This window comes from Mesocricetus auratus, unplaced genomic scaffold (genome assembly GCF_017639785.1).
Source record: "Mesocricetus auratus isolate SY011 unplaced genomic scaffold, BCM_Maur_2.0 Super-Scaffold_100006, whole genome shotgun sequence".
NCBI classification, from domain to species: Eukaryota; Metazoa; Chordata; class Mammalia; order Rodentia; family Cricetidae; genus Mesocricetus; species Mesocricetus auratus.
Window position 1 is genome coordinate 21,451,334 of NW_024429190.1, and position 15,120 is coordinate 21,466,453.

General features: G+C 39.7%; 1 long non-coding RNA gene across 1 annotated transcript in view; it reads right to left on the reverse strand.

Moving 5' to 3' along the window:
- Nucleotides 1-15,120, reverse strand: part of LOC121140804 — a 101,715-nt gene that overhangs the window by 43,549 nt on the left and 43,046 nt on the right. The window contains exon 3 of the long non-coding RNA XR_005877725.1: nucleotides 5,000-5,175. This is a non-coding gene — a long non-coding RNA (uncharacterized LOC121140804). The remainder of the gene's footprint in view (nucleotides 1-4,999; nucleotides 5,176-15,120) is intronic.

The window sequence follows — 15,120 nt, forward strand, 5'->3', positions numbered from 1 at the left end:
ATAAAGTCCACATCGCTGGGAGATGGCCAGGCCTCTGCTCAGCACAAGACCATTTATCTTCCCTGGGTTAGACACTGAACTTCTGCTCCCTCACCCCCCTTTCACACCAATAACAATGTTATCTCATTCCCTAAAGGGCCTTCAGGTCTTATTTGAGGCCCTTTAAAGCCCAGAGCTGAGAGTCTGAATGACACTTTAATTGCAGTGGTTGTGACGAGGGGCCAGATTAACTCTTTTAGGGAAATGTGAACAATTTCATAAAGACAGATTATATCAAGAAGAATGTGCTATTATTGCCTTGGACACTGAAGTTAAAATGCCTGGCTGTCCCTCCCAAAACACTGCATTGTGTCCCTTACCCAGACTAGCTTAGAGGAACCCAACTTGTTTCCCACCAACCTTTGATGTCTGCCACTTCTCCAAACCTTATTTGGCTTTAGTCTTTATCAAACTTTCAGGGCTCTTGGATGCAGGAAAGCCTGTCTGTATCTTAGAATTCAGAAGGAGTAACCCAAGGTCTGCTCATGTCCTTCCAATCCAGTAAGCCTAAGCTTTAAAAAGTACTTTATTTCCTACATCTCATTTCTCTTCCCTGTCTACTACCAAATCCTCCCCCAAAGTGATGAAACAGTTGCTTTTCATTGTATATACTTAAAGGGAACAGCATGTTGTTTTGACTTCTGAAGTCAAATGACATCACACAGCCATCACAGCTTCTGACCACAAATATGGCAACACAGCTTGCACTTTCTAGTTTATAAACTTGTTTTTATACCATCTCTAGCATAAATTCACATATTCATATACCCTCCTTCATGTTCAGGCACCAAATTATATTATTTCTAATGATCCCTCACTTCATAAGGATACTCCTTATGGAGAAAAATGGGTAGTCAGCACTTCTACTAGGAACTCCAACTGCTTAGGTGTGTAGTCTATGACTTAAAGGAAAGTGCCTTTGTTGGCTTTGGTGAGTTAGGCCTAAGGTTTGGTTTTCCTTTACTTCTCCTCTCCACAGGAAGAGTGAAAGTTCTAATGTGTAAGAGGCAGATATGCCCAGGTATCAAGATATCAGTTGCCTATCCCTGCTGTCTAAGCATCTTTTTCTTTATCTCCCTTGATAAAATAGGAATGTTTCTTACACCTAAAAGGAGTATATAGCATTCAATAAAAGGCATCTTTCAGGAGGTGAAAGGGAATGGTAGAGAATTAAAATTCACCAAAAGACAGTTTAGCCATTTAAAGCAGATGCCAGGCTGTGCTAACTCTAGAAGATAGGGGGTAATGAATAAAGTCAAATCTTATATTTACATGAAACTGAAATTTCTAGATGTTAATTTAGTAGCTGTATGGGTCAATGCGCAAATGCTGCCTTAGATCGGGAAATGATTAGGGTACAGTTTTAAACTAATTTCTTAAAATATATTTCAGGATGTTACGGAGTTCTTGTGTTAGTTCTGTGGTCTGGTAAGTTATAAAACTAAACTAAATGATGTGCAACAAACTTCCCTTCTTCATCGTCAGCCTAATCTAAGGTGCTTGCTTAATTCCTAAGGGGAGAATCTAGAAGATCAGCTTTCCCAGATGCCTGTGGCCAAGAAGGCCCTTCCTTAGAGGACCTTTCCAAGAAGCTTCTGGGCCCTGGAACAAGCTTAGAAAATGCTGACCTCAGCAAAGGGACCTCAGAAGCTGCCTTTGGCCAGAGGTACAAAAGAAGTTTTTGTGGTCTACACCAGGCTCACCCTGGCTCCCGAGGAGACTACACTGAGACATGAGGACAAAGCCTTTTCTCCTGCTGAGGTGTTTGGCTTATGGGTCTTGCTGGGTCTCCTTTGGGGGCCTTAGAGTATGACCATGTTGGTTGTTCTTTCCTTCTTTTCATAATAAGCATTAGTGTGGGGGGGGAGATGTGAAGATAGCAGTTTATTCTCTTGTAAACATTACACTTTGCAGAAAAACAGAGGTGTGGACAGAGAACACAGAAAGATTCAGAGCCTCTGCTTTGACCTAGGTTTGCACAAAGGAAATGTGGGAAATGAGAACAGGTTCTTGGACTTGAAAAGCAAGAAAGGATTGAAAAACTTCAAGTGCCAAGGTGGTCCAGAGAGAAATGCCCCACATCAGTGGACATTCTCTCCAAGACACATTCTTTAAGTTGTGATGTTGGTAGCATAGTGTGTGTGTGTATTTCTGTATGTGCACTAGTACATGAGTACATGTATCTGTATGCATGTGGTGACAACCTTGTCTTTTGCGGTTGCTCCCCATGTTATCTTTTTATTGTTTATTTTATTTTTGAGATTATAAAAGACTTGCATTTGCATCCTTTCCCCTTTCCCTTTTCTCCCTCCAAAGCTTCCTCTATGGGATTCCTTGCTCCCTTTCAAATTCATGATCTCTTTTTTTTCAGTAATTGTTGTTACATACACATAAGTATATAGATATGGACTCCAAAATACTAAATACAACCTGTTCATACTATGTAATATTCCTTATATGTATTTTAGGTCTAAACATTTGGTATTAGATACAATTGATGTGCTTCATTTTGAGACAAGGTCTCACATAAAACCTATGTCTTATCAAGCTCTAAAAGTCCCATCTCCCTATGCTCACCCTAGTGATAGAGTTTCAGACATGGGTGCTAGGTCATGTCTACAGCATAGAAGGCACATCTTTGGCACTAACTGGGTACACTTTTCATTGGCTCCATCAACTGGGAACAGATTTACTCAGAGAAGCTGGTGGGCTTCCTAATATCACCTCTGGTAGAAGCCAGAATGTAGTGAAGCATTCCATAATGCAGGGACAAGGTCCCAGCACCAAAATCTCTCCATCTCCATAGCAAACTATGCTGATCAGGGTTCAGAAATCCTCCCCAGAAGAGCATAAGGCATAGTGACATGTGCAAGTTTCTAATGCTGCTTCCTAAAGCTGGAAAGACCATGTCCCTCCCTCCCTCCCTTACTCCCTTCCTCTCTCCCTCCCTCCCTCCACAGTCCCAGGGCATGAGCTCTTGTATCAGCCAGAACAAACCATTGATCAGTGATTGAAACACTACAGAACCTTATTTCTATCCATTCTAGAGCCTCAAGGCTGAGATGAACACATTGACAGCATTGTTTCCTTCAGGAGACCTGTCTCGTGTGATTCCAGGTGTTCTGAATGAGAAATACCCACCATATCTGCTTGGTCTCCAGTTGGTGGCGTGGTTCGGGGTGTTCCTGAACCTGTAAGAGGTACAGCTATGCTGGACAAAGTGTACCTCTATGGACAGGCTGAGGGGGTGAGGGGGACATTTATAACTTTACCCTACTTTTGCTTGCTCTCTGTTTCTTGTGTGCAGCTGAGATATGGTCTCTCAGCTTTCTGCTCCTGTTAGTGTGACTTCCTCCATTATTATGGATATCTAGCCCTCTGGGGTCATGAACCTAGGTGGACTTTCTTCTTTAAGTCGCTTTTGGTCGTGGTATTTTATCCCAGCACTGGAGATGCAACTAATCCACCAGCTATGCATTGGCACGTGAAAGTGTAACTCAAGTCTGTCTCCACCTCCACTGACTCTGGACTCAACTCTCCCTCCCTCATATCTATGGCTCTGCCTCCTTTGTCTCTCCTAAGACTATCTGATTTCATTGAAGGCTCACCAGGTTACTTCAGGATGATCTCCACTCAAAATCCCTAAGTCACAACTGCAAATATTTTTCTAAGTCGTATTCACAAACACTGACAGGTAGTATTTTGAACAAGCTATTACTAGGACCATGACTCAAAGCATGGCAGCAGAGGTATTTGCACAGAGAATCATGCACAAGAGAGTGGAAGGGGGCCCTCTACATAGGTGATAATTTCCCTACAGTTGTCCTTCATACTTCTGATTCTCACTTTGCTGTGGAGACAGGGTGAAATGTTGGGAACATTTCATGTAGCAATTAAAAAATGTCTGTGCACAGAATATGTATTGTGAACTGAACGCCTTGCAAACAGAAAATTCCAAGCATGGGAGAGTCACAAAATCCTCACTTATTTGAGTTCAGACTTGGGTGTCTACTCAGGGCAAAGACTCCACCTGGACTGTTGGTGGAAAGTCTCATTTTCCTGGGACTGAAGTAAAAGTTGAAAAATCTCTCCAAGAAGCTCTGGAGGCCACAAAGTACCTCAGTTGGAGCCCAGTCCTCGAAATAAGGAACAGTGGACTTCTGTTTTTCAACTGCCCCGTCACCTTAGATTATTCCTACTTCTTGTCTTGACACAACCTTGAAAGCCTGTGCTCAGAGTGGTTGCATCAAAGCCTCAATGGTGTGAGATGGGGCATATTTTAAAATGACAGATCTGAGAAAGAAGCCTTCAGTCCTCTATATATTATTTTAAAGATTGAAATGAACTTCAGAATAGTCTGCAATGCAATGTTTCTCAATAAATCTCCTGTGATAAATTCTCCCCATGTCTAAAGACCTGATTTGGGGGGAAGTACTTGCATCATGCAAGAGAAAATTGAAATATGAACCAGAGAGAGCCTGGGATCAGTAATGCCTTTGAAAGTGACTACAAGATCCTGTTACCAAAGCAAGAATGGTTACTGAGGAGGAGCGATGAATAATCAATTGAACGAAAGGAATCTGCAGACATCAAGATGCTAACAATGGGCTTTCCCATATCACACAGATATTCTGCTGCCTTGGCATTTGAAAGGTTGGGAGGCAGGTGGGAAGGCTTTCTGCCCCAAACGTGTTTCAGTGTAATAATACTTAATACTATGTTTTGAAACCGTTTCCTCTTTTTCTCAGTATTTTCTTGGGACTGCAACCCATTTGTACATAAAATTGGTTGAAAGTGACATTTTGAAAAGTCCAGCAAACATTGCAGCAGACTCTATTTTCAAGGAATATAAAATCAGGCTCTGTTTGACACCTTAAATGTGCTTATGAAAATAGAATGTCACATCTCAGAGGGTTATTCTTGATAGGTTTTTTATGAAAATAAAATAAAATAAACAGACCTCTCCAGGCAAACAGCCTTTTTGTACACTAGTTTCCATGGAAACACTGGCAATTGTATTTTTTCATGGCAAGGTCTTTCTCATGTACTTTAAAACCTGGTTCATGAAGCTCAGTTGAAGATCCTGGGCACTGAGAATACTCTTCATTTTCACCAAGCACGCACAGAGCACCCCTCCTACAAGCAAAAGAGACAAGGCATATAAGTATGCAGCTTGCAGAAAGAAGCCTCCATCTGATCATGAGTCACACTGCAATGATTATTCTTTTCATATAATGCTCTTATTTTGAAAATTCTTTGATTAGAGGGAGGAAAGGGGAGGAAAGAAACTATGTAATTATCCTATAGTCTCAAAAAGAAAATAAATAATTTTTAAAGATATCAAGCACGCATTTATAGTGTTGCCAACAAAAGGAATTACAATACACTTTCTGTTCTTCAGGAAGATGAAAATCAGATACTCACCCTCTCACTATGACTTTCTTCTGAAAAACAACATGGCAAGAGTCCAGCCATAACCCTGAATAGGCACCAGCAACAAAGGTTGCCATTGGCTGAAATAAGTCACTGCGACCTCAAGTGTTCCTTGGCACAGATAGATTCCACACATCTATTATGTCGTCCTCCATATACCCAGTCCAATCCAATCATGGAGTTAAGGTAGGGAGATAAATCCTAATTGATGGTCATATTACAAAATATTTTATTAATAATCTTCCAAAGCTGTCAAGATCATAAAGACAAAGAAAATGTAAGACAAATGTAGGTCAAAGGAGACCTAATCATGAATAAACACATTTCCTAGAATTTATCTTGTTATATAAAAATCTGTGAAAAAATAGTTTCCTGATAATAAAATCTATAGTTTAATGATCAATTTTATACCAATATGAACCATTCAATCAGGAACAATGAACTGTGTTCTCCTTTATAAAAGAAATGAAAAATCTAGTTAAGTTGTATATTAGTCAAGTCTCCACTGAATATATCCAAATCTCAAAAACTTAAAAGAGGAAAAGATGAGCAATCTTAGATATGATAAGGATGAGTTGTCACTTGAGGCAAGTATGAAACGCTCTTCAACCTCAGTTTCTAATGTCACAAAATGTTGGTAAGCATACTTATCTTGAAGAGCTATTGTCAGCATGGAATTGTGAGGTAACATACTTCTAACAGGGTTTAGGTATCAGCCACTGTACACTTAAGGTTATGAATGCTTTCCTGGTTCTTTTTTCCTTGTTTACAGCATCACAATTCTTTGATATTTCTACATAATATTTTCTTCATCTTTCTTTTACAACTCATAGTCTTTAGTGGCTCACATTTGACAATGATGCATGGTCATAGAATTTCCTCAAATAATATGTGATAATAAATAAATGTCTAAAAGGTTAAGGAAAAATATCAATAGTCGATCATCTGAGCTGAACATACACACAAAAAATACTAAAATCAGGTCTGTGAAGTAAACTATCTAGTAAAATTTGAAAATGCTGATGACCACTCAAAGGACAGAGTCCAAAGAATGACCAAGGGAAGCACATAGAACTTGGTCATAACATAATTTTTTTCTTAATAAAAAAATGATCATGGGCTCCTCTTGTCAACCAAAGAGGCAGTGAGGAACTATTCTAATTTTAGGTGTTCCTGGCCTCTTCTGAGAAAGGATAGTTTCAGCTTGTCTTGCTCAATAGCTTTGGTGGATGGAATGATAAAATGAACAAAAGAAAAACTGTCCCAAAATATAAGAAGGAATTATAATCCAGGCCATTCTAAAGAATAAAAATAACAGCAGACAGATGTGGGGCCCAGCTGGGAAGTAAGAGCTCATGCCATAAGAGGTCTTCAGGACCACATGGAGGAGTCTAAACTTCTCCAGAAAACTACTAAATCTGCGGAAGAGATCATTAGATCAGTTACACAGGGAGTATTATAAACAGATACCTTAGAAAATAATGAATGAAAACCAAGAGTTTCTACCTTATGTTACCTCTAAGTGTGAGGTGTATAGACTATTGAGTAAGACAGGTGTTAGTGGAGACATTATGCTCATGAATATATGATACCAGCCAAAGCAAATGTCCTGTGAGAAAGGAATTGGAGTTGTGGTTATTTCACAAGCTCTAAACCAAACATGTGGGACAAACTTCCCTGGATTGCTACAGTTGAAATAAGAGGTGGAAACATGATGGTGTCTACCAGGAATTCTATAGTTTATCAAGGTGTGAGGATCCTTTCACACTTTCTCTTTTTAAACATAACAGAGGAGGTGGTGGAGGTATATGTAAAAGCCAACACTCACAAAGTCAGGTTTCTACTTCATAAGCCACCTTCCTGCCCAATTCTACTAAGTAAGCTACACCAGAATGTCCTTATTAATGGCTGAGTACCTTATTTTTATCTCATATTTGGAAATTCCAGGTTCAAGTTAGTGAGAAATGTTATTTTCCAAAGATCAACTGGTAGGTGCCAGTCCCACCATCAGAGTGGCACTGAAATTCTGGTCACCATTCAGTGATCTGACCCTGAAGACAAGTGAAACTGAGAAGTTCTCCAACCCTGAAATAACTGGGCCCCATTTTCCCCAGGACCTGAGGTACCAGGTATTTTTCCATGTAGAATTGGCCTGGAAATGCAAAGGAAAAGTTCATACAGGGACACAGTGTCTGCTTGGCCTGACCGTGTAGGGCTGTTTGCCTTAACCATACATTTTTTATTGTCCAGTTAAGTTTTGAGTAATTCTGTTGATGTGACTTTCAGCCCTTCCCATGGGCTGTGACTCATTCCACCATCAAATTAACAGCTTTTTTGGAAAATGTGTTTTCATGACTTGGCCAAAAATTTCCATGGCTTAATTTCATCCCTTGTTTCCCACAGAACCTCTTTGAACAAGTCCCATGATTGTGCAAATGAGAAGAGTCTTTATTTCCAGCCGTGGCAATGCCTGACCAACCTATCACTTTCAACTCTCCACAGCACCACTCTTTCGGGCCTTCACCTAGCCCTCCTGTCTACCATCAGTTCTCTCTGCACTGGCGTGCTGCACAGGATCCTCAAGCCTCTGGTCCATTAAATTATTGAAAGTCACTTGGAAAAATAAAATATGCTCAGGCAGTGGGTTATGATGCCTGGAAATTTAGCTAATTTCCCCCTTGCTTCCGTCGTCTAAACGGTGATGCTTTTAAACTAAAGGACTTTCCGTTATCTTCTACCCACAAAGCTAAAGAGCCCAATATGGACAAAATAAAAAAACTGTCTATGAAGTTCACATATGGGGCATATGGAAAGCAGTGTTAATTGAGTACACCAGGATGCAACGTCTTGAGCACTAAATAAGAAAATGTGTGTAGCGTAGTGAACAACTGCTTCTTCAACACTACATAACAAGCCAGCCAGGAGCAAGAGACTAGCACCTATATGCATTACTATGCTTGAATAAATGTACCAGCTGGGTTTGGCTTCAAGCCACAGGTAAGTTTCAGATTTAGTCAGTTCATCTCTCATTTTTATGGAGCATTGTTTCTTCATGGTCATCACTAGAACCAAGAGCCAAACCAAACTATACAAGCACATTTAAGCCTCTGCTTACAGTCTATCCTTTCACATTCTTTTGGCCAGACTATGCCATGTGGACAAGTCCAACAGCAAGGGAGTTGATACACTAACGCCACCCACAGGAGGAGAGCAGTATTTCTGAAGAATCATTCAAACTGTTACATACAGCTTTAATTATTTGACTTCTGACCTAACGATAAAATCATTCAATTTCTAGTAAAGGAAAATTATTTTTAGGAGAGAGCTGGAGATACAGCTCAATGGTAGAGAATTTGCCTAGAATACACAAATCACTGGGTTCAATCTTCAACTGCAAATAATAATAATAATAATAATAATAGTAATAAATAGACGTAACTTTCCTTCCTTTGTCTTTCTAGACTGTTACTAATGAAATTCTCTGGACTGAGCAATTTATCGATAAACGACTGGAACTTATATAGAGGTCCAATAACAAGGGAATACAGATTCAGTGCATAAGAACATCTTCCCTTTGCTTCTAACATGGTACATTCTTCCTGCCTCTTCACAGGGCAGTGTGGTAAGATAGCTTCTGTGAACCCTTCAGTAAAAGTGTTCTTCTAATTCATAAAGATGGAACCTTGTGATTGAACTACTTTCTAAGCTCCTGATCTCTTAATATATTGAATATTTATCTTCTAACACATAAATCTGAGGGGACACCATCATTCATAACATAGCATTACCTATATGACAATTCTCATGAGACTGCAAGTAATTGAGCAACTATTGATAATTACACAATAAAATGTTGTTTAACATTGACTATAAACCAGACAATATTTTGAATTGCTTTACATTCACTAATTTTTTAAAACTAAACTATTTTTAAATACCCTGCCCTATTATTTACTTTATACAAAATACCCTGGACAGAATTAATTCTAAAGAGAATATCTTTCTAATTTATACCATTTAAAACATGTTGGTCTAAAAAATATTCCATCATTATTAATCAACATGACTAGCATTTATTGAATATCTCTAAGACCTGGGTTTTCAAGCAAAGCCTAAATGAAGTGTGATTACTCACTTATGAAGAGTATTCAGAAAAACAGAAACTATAAAAGATTAAGTAACAGCTCAGTGGTGCCAATATGAACCAAGATACGCCAAAGGCCAAAGTCAATATCTTTACAATATGTCCTTAGGTAATTGTGAAACTGTGCATAGTAGACACATTGTTAGAAAGTTATCAAATAAATGAGAAAGGAAAGAAAACTGGAATGAAAAAACTGGGAAGAGGAGACGAGAATATGAATTTACAAAAGCAAAAACAATGAGCACATATGAAACAAATCAATATGATACAAAGCACTTTCAAATATAAACCAAGGAAAACCAAATTTTGTTTTCCAACTTTTGTACAGTATGTGCATAGATGCTGTGGTTTGAAGTGAAATGTGCCCCAAAAGCTCACTTATTTAAACACTAGATCCTCAGGTAATGGTGCCGTTTGGGTAGGTTACAAACCCTTAAGAGATGGAACCTCCATTGAGGAAGCTGATCACTGAGGGCAAGCCTTGATGCTTTATGGCATGGCTACACTTCCTGTTCACCTCTGCTTCTGAGTATGAAAGCAATGTGACCAACAAGCCTCCTATTCTTGCCACCATTCCTTCTAGGCCTGCTGCTATGTCTTCCCATGATAGATTTTACCCACCTGGAACTGTAAGCCTAATTAAGCCCTTTCTGCCTGGCTTAGTCACATTTCTATTGCTGTGATAAGACACCATAATGAGGGCAACTTAGAGAAGAAAGAGTATATTTGGGGTTTAAATTTTCCAAAAGTTATACTCCATAACCATCACGGTAGGGATAATGACAGAAAGCACAGCACTGGAGCAGTAGCTGAGAGCTTACATCTTGATCCACAAATGTGAGACAGACAGAGAGTGAGGTGCTGGGAATGGCGGGGTCTTCTGAACCCTCAAAACCTTCCCCTAGTATCACACCTCCTCCAACAAGGCCACAGTTCCCAATCCTTCACAAACAGTTCCAAGTGGAAATCAAATATTCAACCTATGAACATATAGTGGCCATTCTCATTCAGACCAACACAGTCCCTGAAGTTGTTTTGTTGTGGTCTTTTTTCAGATTATAACAATAGGAAAACATTCTAATGCTTTAGATTCTTTCATTCACTGTCCATGCAAGACTCCATATTAACGTAAGTCTCCAGAGAGCAGGAAAGTAGCCTCTGACTGTGCCCATAGCTGACAGGTAAGCTTATCCAACCAATCATTTGGTACAAATGGCCTCAGATGCTTTTCCCCAAGCCCAACACTCAACTTCCATAGAATTTTGTCCCACTGTACGTTTTCTCTACCTGCTCTACAACAGCTCCTAGGTTCTCAGCACTCATTAGTCTTGAGCATGCACCTTCTCCAGACTCTGTTTCTGTCCACTGGCCTTTTCCTCTGCTTGGAATTCATTACCTCCTCTCATCTTGACTTTAAGGACTTTTTTCCTATCTTTTAATATCCAATAGAATAGCCCTTGTGTGGGTTAGATCTTAAAAATGAGGGAACATTTGCAAGGTGGGAGACAAGCTTATCCTGGGGAAGAGATGAATATGCTTTTGTTATGCCCAGAGGAAGAAACAGGAAATTCTTTCCTGCTTGAACTGTTCTAATTCTTTCTTCAAGAATCATCTCCCCCACCATGCCTCTATTGGGCTTACATCCCTTCCCAGATCCAAGAAAAATGTGTATGCACCCTGACTATAGGATCAACGCCAGTTTGAGGCCACTAACAAGACCTTGTGCTTGAAGATAATGACCAAAGTTAAGCTACAGTGGTTGCTATTCTAAGTCTAATCAGCAGAAACTGTAACCATGATGGGAGCCTGCATCTCAACCCATAAAAGACAAGGATGCACACAGTCTCTTACCTTCTCTTACTCTCACACCTCACACATACAGCATCCACATAATTGTCAAGTACCAAGGTAGAATGCAAATCCAATCCAAGCCCCATATCATCGGTACCCCATCCTTACTCCAAATTCCTACTAAAGCTTTCAGTAAGCTAACTGCCATCCTCACTTCCTCTACTACGGAGCAAAAGCCAAAGTTATAATTATTACTATAAATTGTGATATGTCATTTCTCTACTCAAAGCCTCAAATGGTGTCCAAAAGGTTTAGCTCAAATGTAAGTGCATACAGTTTCCACAAGTTCCTGGGATGTCTAGGCCTCCTCTCATTTTCCTCTACCCCACAGGGAGCACTGGGTTCTACCACCCTGTCCTGCACTACAGTCCTTACACATATTACACTTGTCTCTTATTCAAGGTCTTTGAGCTTGGTAATTCTCCTGCTCTTGCATTCCCAGTTTGCTTCTTAAAGAAAGTTCTCCAGCAGTGTGGTGAAAGTGGAAATAATTACATACATGTATAAACACATGAGCAGACACAAACACACACATTCACATAGACATAAACATATAGGACATACTCATGTATACGTATAAATTCACACCTCATATACAGACATAAAACATGCACGTTCACATATGCACATAAAAAGGTAAGCATCCATAGATACATGTGTAAATTCACATACATATAGACACATTTTTACATAAACACATAGCAATATGTACTTACCTATACATATGACATGGGTATTAATAGATGCATATACATAGGAATGCATCAACAGGCACAGACACACACTCTATCTCTCTCTCTTTCTCACACACACACACACACACACACAAATACATACATATCTAAACCATCACAAACATAAAGTTAGGAGTTAGCTAAAAAAAATCCAGGCCAGTTCCTGTTAAATGTTTGGTATTTTGTTTGTTCTCTGAAACTGTATTATCTACTGTAGTTTCTCAAGTTCCACGGTTCTCTGGAAAATTTTGTCTCAGTTTAAGAGGTAGGATAATATTAAGGAGTAAGGTCATTTTTCATTGTTTTGAAGCAGTCTAGAGAGTTGGATCTTTAGCTGAATACTAGGATTTTTATTTAGCTCTCTGGTCTCTCCCTGAAATGAGAGCTCATGTTGACAGCCTGGATTCTACAACAGCTGAAAAACCAAGGCTTGATTTGAGGCACCTGAGAGCCAGTGCTATGATTCTTACAAACATTACAGGTCTTCTGGAGCCTATGAATTACCTCCATTTAAACTCAAAAGCCCCAGGACACGGTTCCTGGGGACTGTAAACCCTGTGATACCAGCCATAACAACTCCCCTGGCAAGACCAAGCTTCACATCCCGAGGCCCATAAAGGACCTTGCCTGACCCTTAATATCAATTGGAGCTGCATGTGCCTGTGAAAGAAGCACAGGCATGGAGCCCCGAGAGCCTCAGCTTGCCTGGCAAATGTGCAGGTATGCCAGCTCCTGCAGGCTTCCCTTCTCCCTCCCTAGAGAGGCAATACGAAAACCAACCACAAGATCCTGTGAAAACCGAAAAGCCAAAAACCTTCATCAGAACACTGTCTTCAGCAGAGCCCAAGACAGACTGTGATACAGCCTGGCCTTGATGGAAACAAAGAATGAGGGCAAATCAACACCCACCACATACACACATACCTTGCTCCCAAGAAAATTCAAGTTTATGTCAAAGTGTTTTATGTTATAGACATTTTATCATTCACGAAAGTTACATTGAGTTACATTTACTATCTAATAAATATATGGAAGATGAGGATGAGAGGGGATTCACATATTTATAATAAAATCAAGTTGACTCTCAGATTTGTGTTATCCCACAAATCTTCCAGGGAAATCCTTTGTAAGTTGCATCTCATTCTTTCCCAGATGTATGTCCAAAGTTTTTTCTGAACTACAAGTAACCTTGAATTTTCCTCAGATACTAAAATTCTTTCCTAATTACCTTTAATTAAATTTGCTGGCATACTAATTGGATGTATTAATGGAGTAGATTCTACCCCACTACATTTTCTACTCTCCAGTGATCCCTATTCTATGTTCAGATTAAATTTTACATTCCCCGTATGATAAAGAACATGTGGTGTTTGTCTTTCAGCGTCTAACTTGCTTCATTTAGCATAATGTCATTTATTTCCACCCATTTTGCTGTAAATGACTGGATTTCATTCTTCTCTCTGGCTGAATAAATTTCTGTTACCAAACAGATCACTTCAACATATTGGGGCATGTAAACGATATGACATGTGTGGGAGTGACATATAGAAGATGTTTAGTAACTGTTCATCTTAGAATTGTGGAGAACTAATGCAAAGTTGGAATGGACACAGCTCCTGGTTTGACCTAGACAGAGCCAGTTCTGAGCTATTGTCCTGGGAAAATTATTAACAGTGTCTTTTTTCCCCACCACAAACACACCAGAAAGAGAGCAAAGTGTGTATTTGTCTAAGTCAATGCTCTCATTTGAAGGAAAAATGTGTACCTCAGAGAGGAGGCACTCAAAATCACATGTGTTGAGTCTTGTTTACCACTGGACTCTTCATAGAGAAAGGGAAAGCCTGTTCATAGCACAGATTTCCAACATTCGCAGATTACATAGACCTTAAAATTTCTAGTACCCTCTCTTACTTAAGTACTGTGTGTGTGTGTGTGTATTCCCACATTAACTAATTCAAAAGAAGACATATAAGGTAATTAAAGCCTTAAGTCAGTGTATTCAAACCCCAAACTAATAGGATATCTAGGAAATTGCTTAGGTGCCCCCCACCCTTGAGGTTTTCCTGCCTGTGACCTCATCCTGCTATCAATTTGAACAATAGAACTTTTTCTTTTTACTCTCGAGTTCAGGAGTGGACATGGAGTAACACCCTGGCCAGAAAGCCCTGGTCATCTCACAGATCCCTGCCATATTCAATTGCTGGCTGAATGTCAGCAAATAAGTAACCACCAGCATCTTTCCTCTATATTAACTCCCCATGCGTCCATCCCCCAAATAGATGGCAAACCTATATGCCTGTTGCTGTAGATTGTCATCACCCTTGTTCTGAATGCCAGCTCTAGTCTCTCTTTGTATGTTCTTGGAGTAGAGTTGATGGTGAGATGTTCCCCAGACAGTGATTGTTACCTTCATCAGTTCTATCTTGACTCCTAGAGGACATTCTCCTAACCAACAGAATATCAAAAATATGGTTAGCTGTCGATTCCATGAGTAGAGCACATGAGAATCTGACTTCCATCTTGCTGATGGACCCTTTGCTAGTTTGGATGAAACAAATCATCTATGGAAAGGCTCTCAAAGCAACGAATGAAATCTGGCTTCCAGACAAAAGCCAATAGGAAACAGATGTCGAGTTTACAGTAACTTGCAAATTTTTGAATCCCGCCAACAGTCACATGAATCAGGAGTTGAATGCTTCCTCGGGTGAGCCTTCAGATAAGGCTTCAGCCCTGACTGACTCTGATTGTAGGCCCCTAATAAAATCTGAGGATACTGCTAATCCATGTTTGGATTTGACCCACAGAGTATAAAGCAATACATTTCTGTAACTGGTTACAGAGAAATCAACAGCTAACACAGTCTTCAAATGCGGACCTTCCAGAATGGCACACCTGAGCACACAACCCTCTGATTCAAAC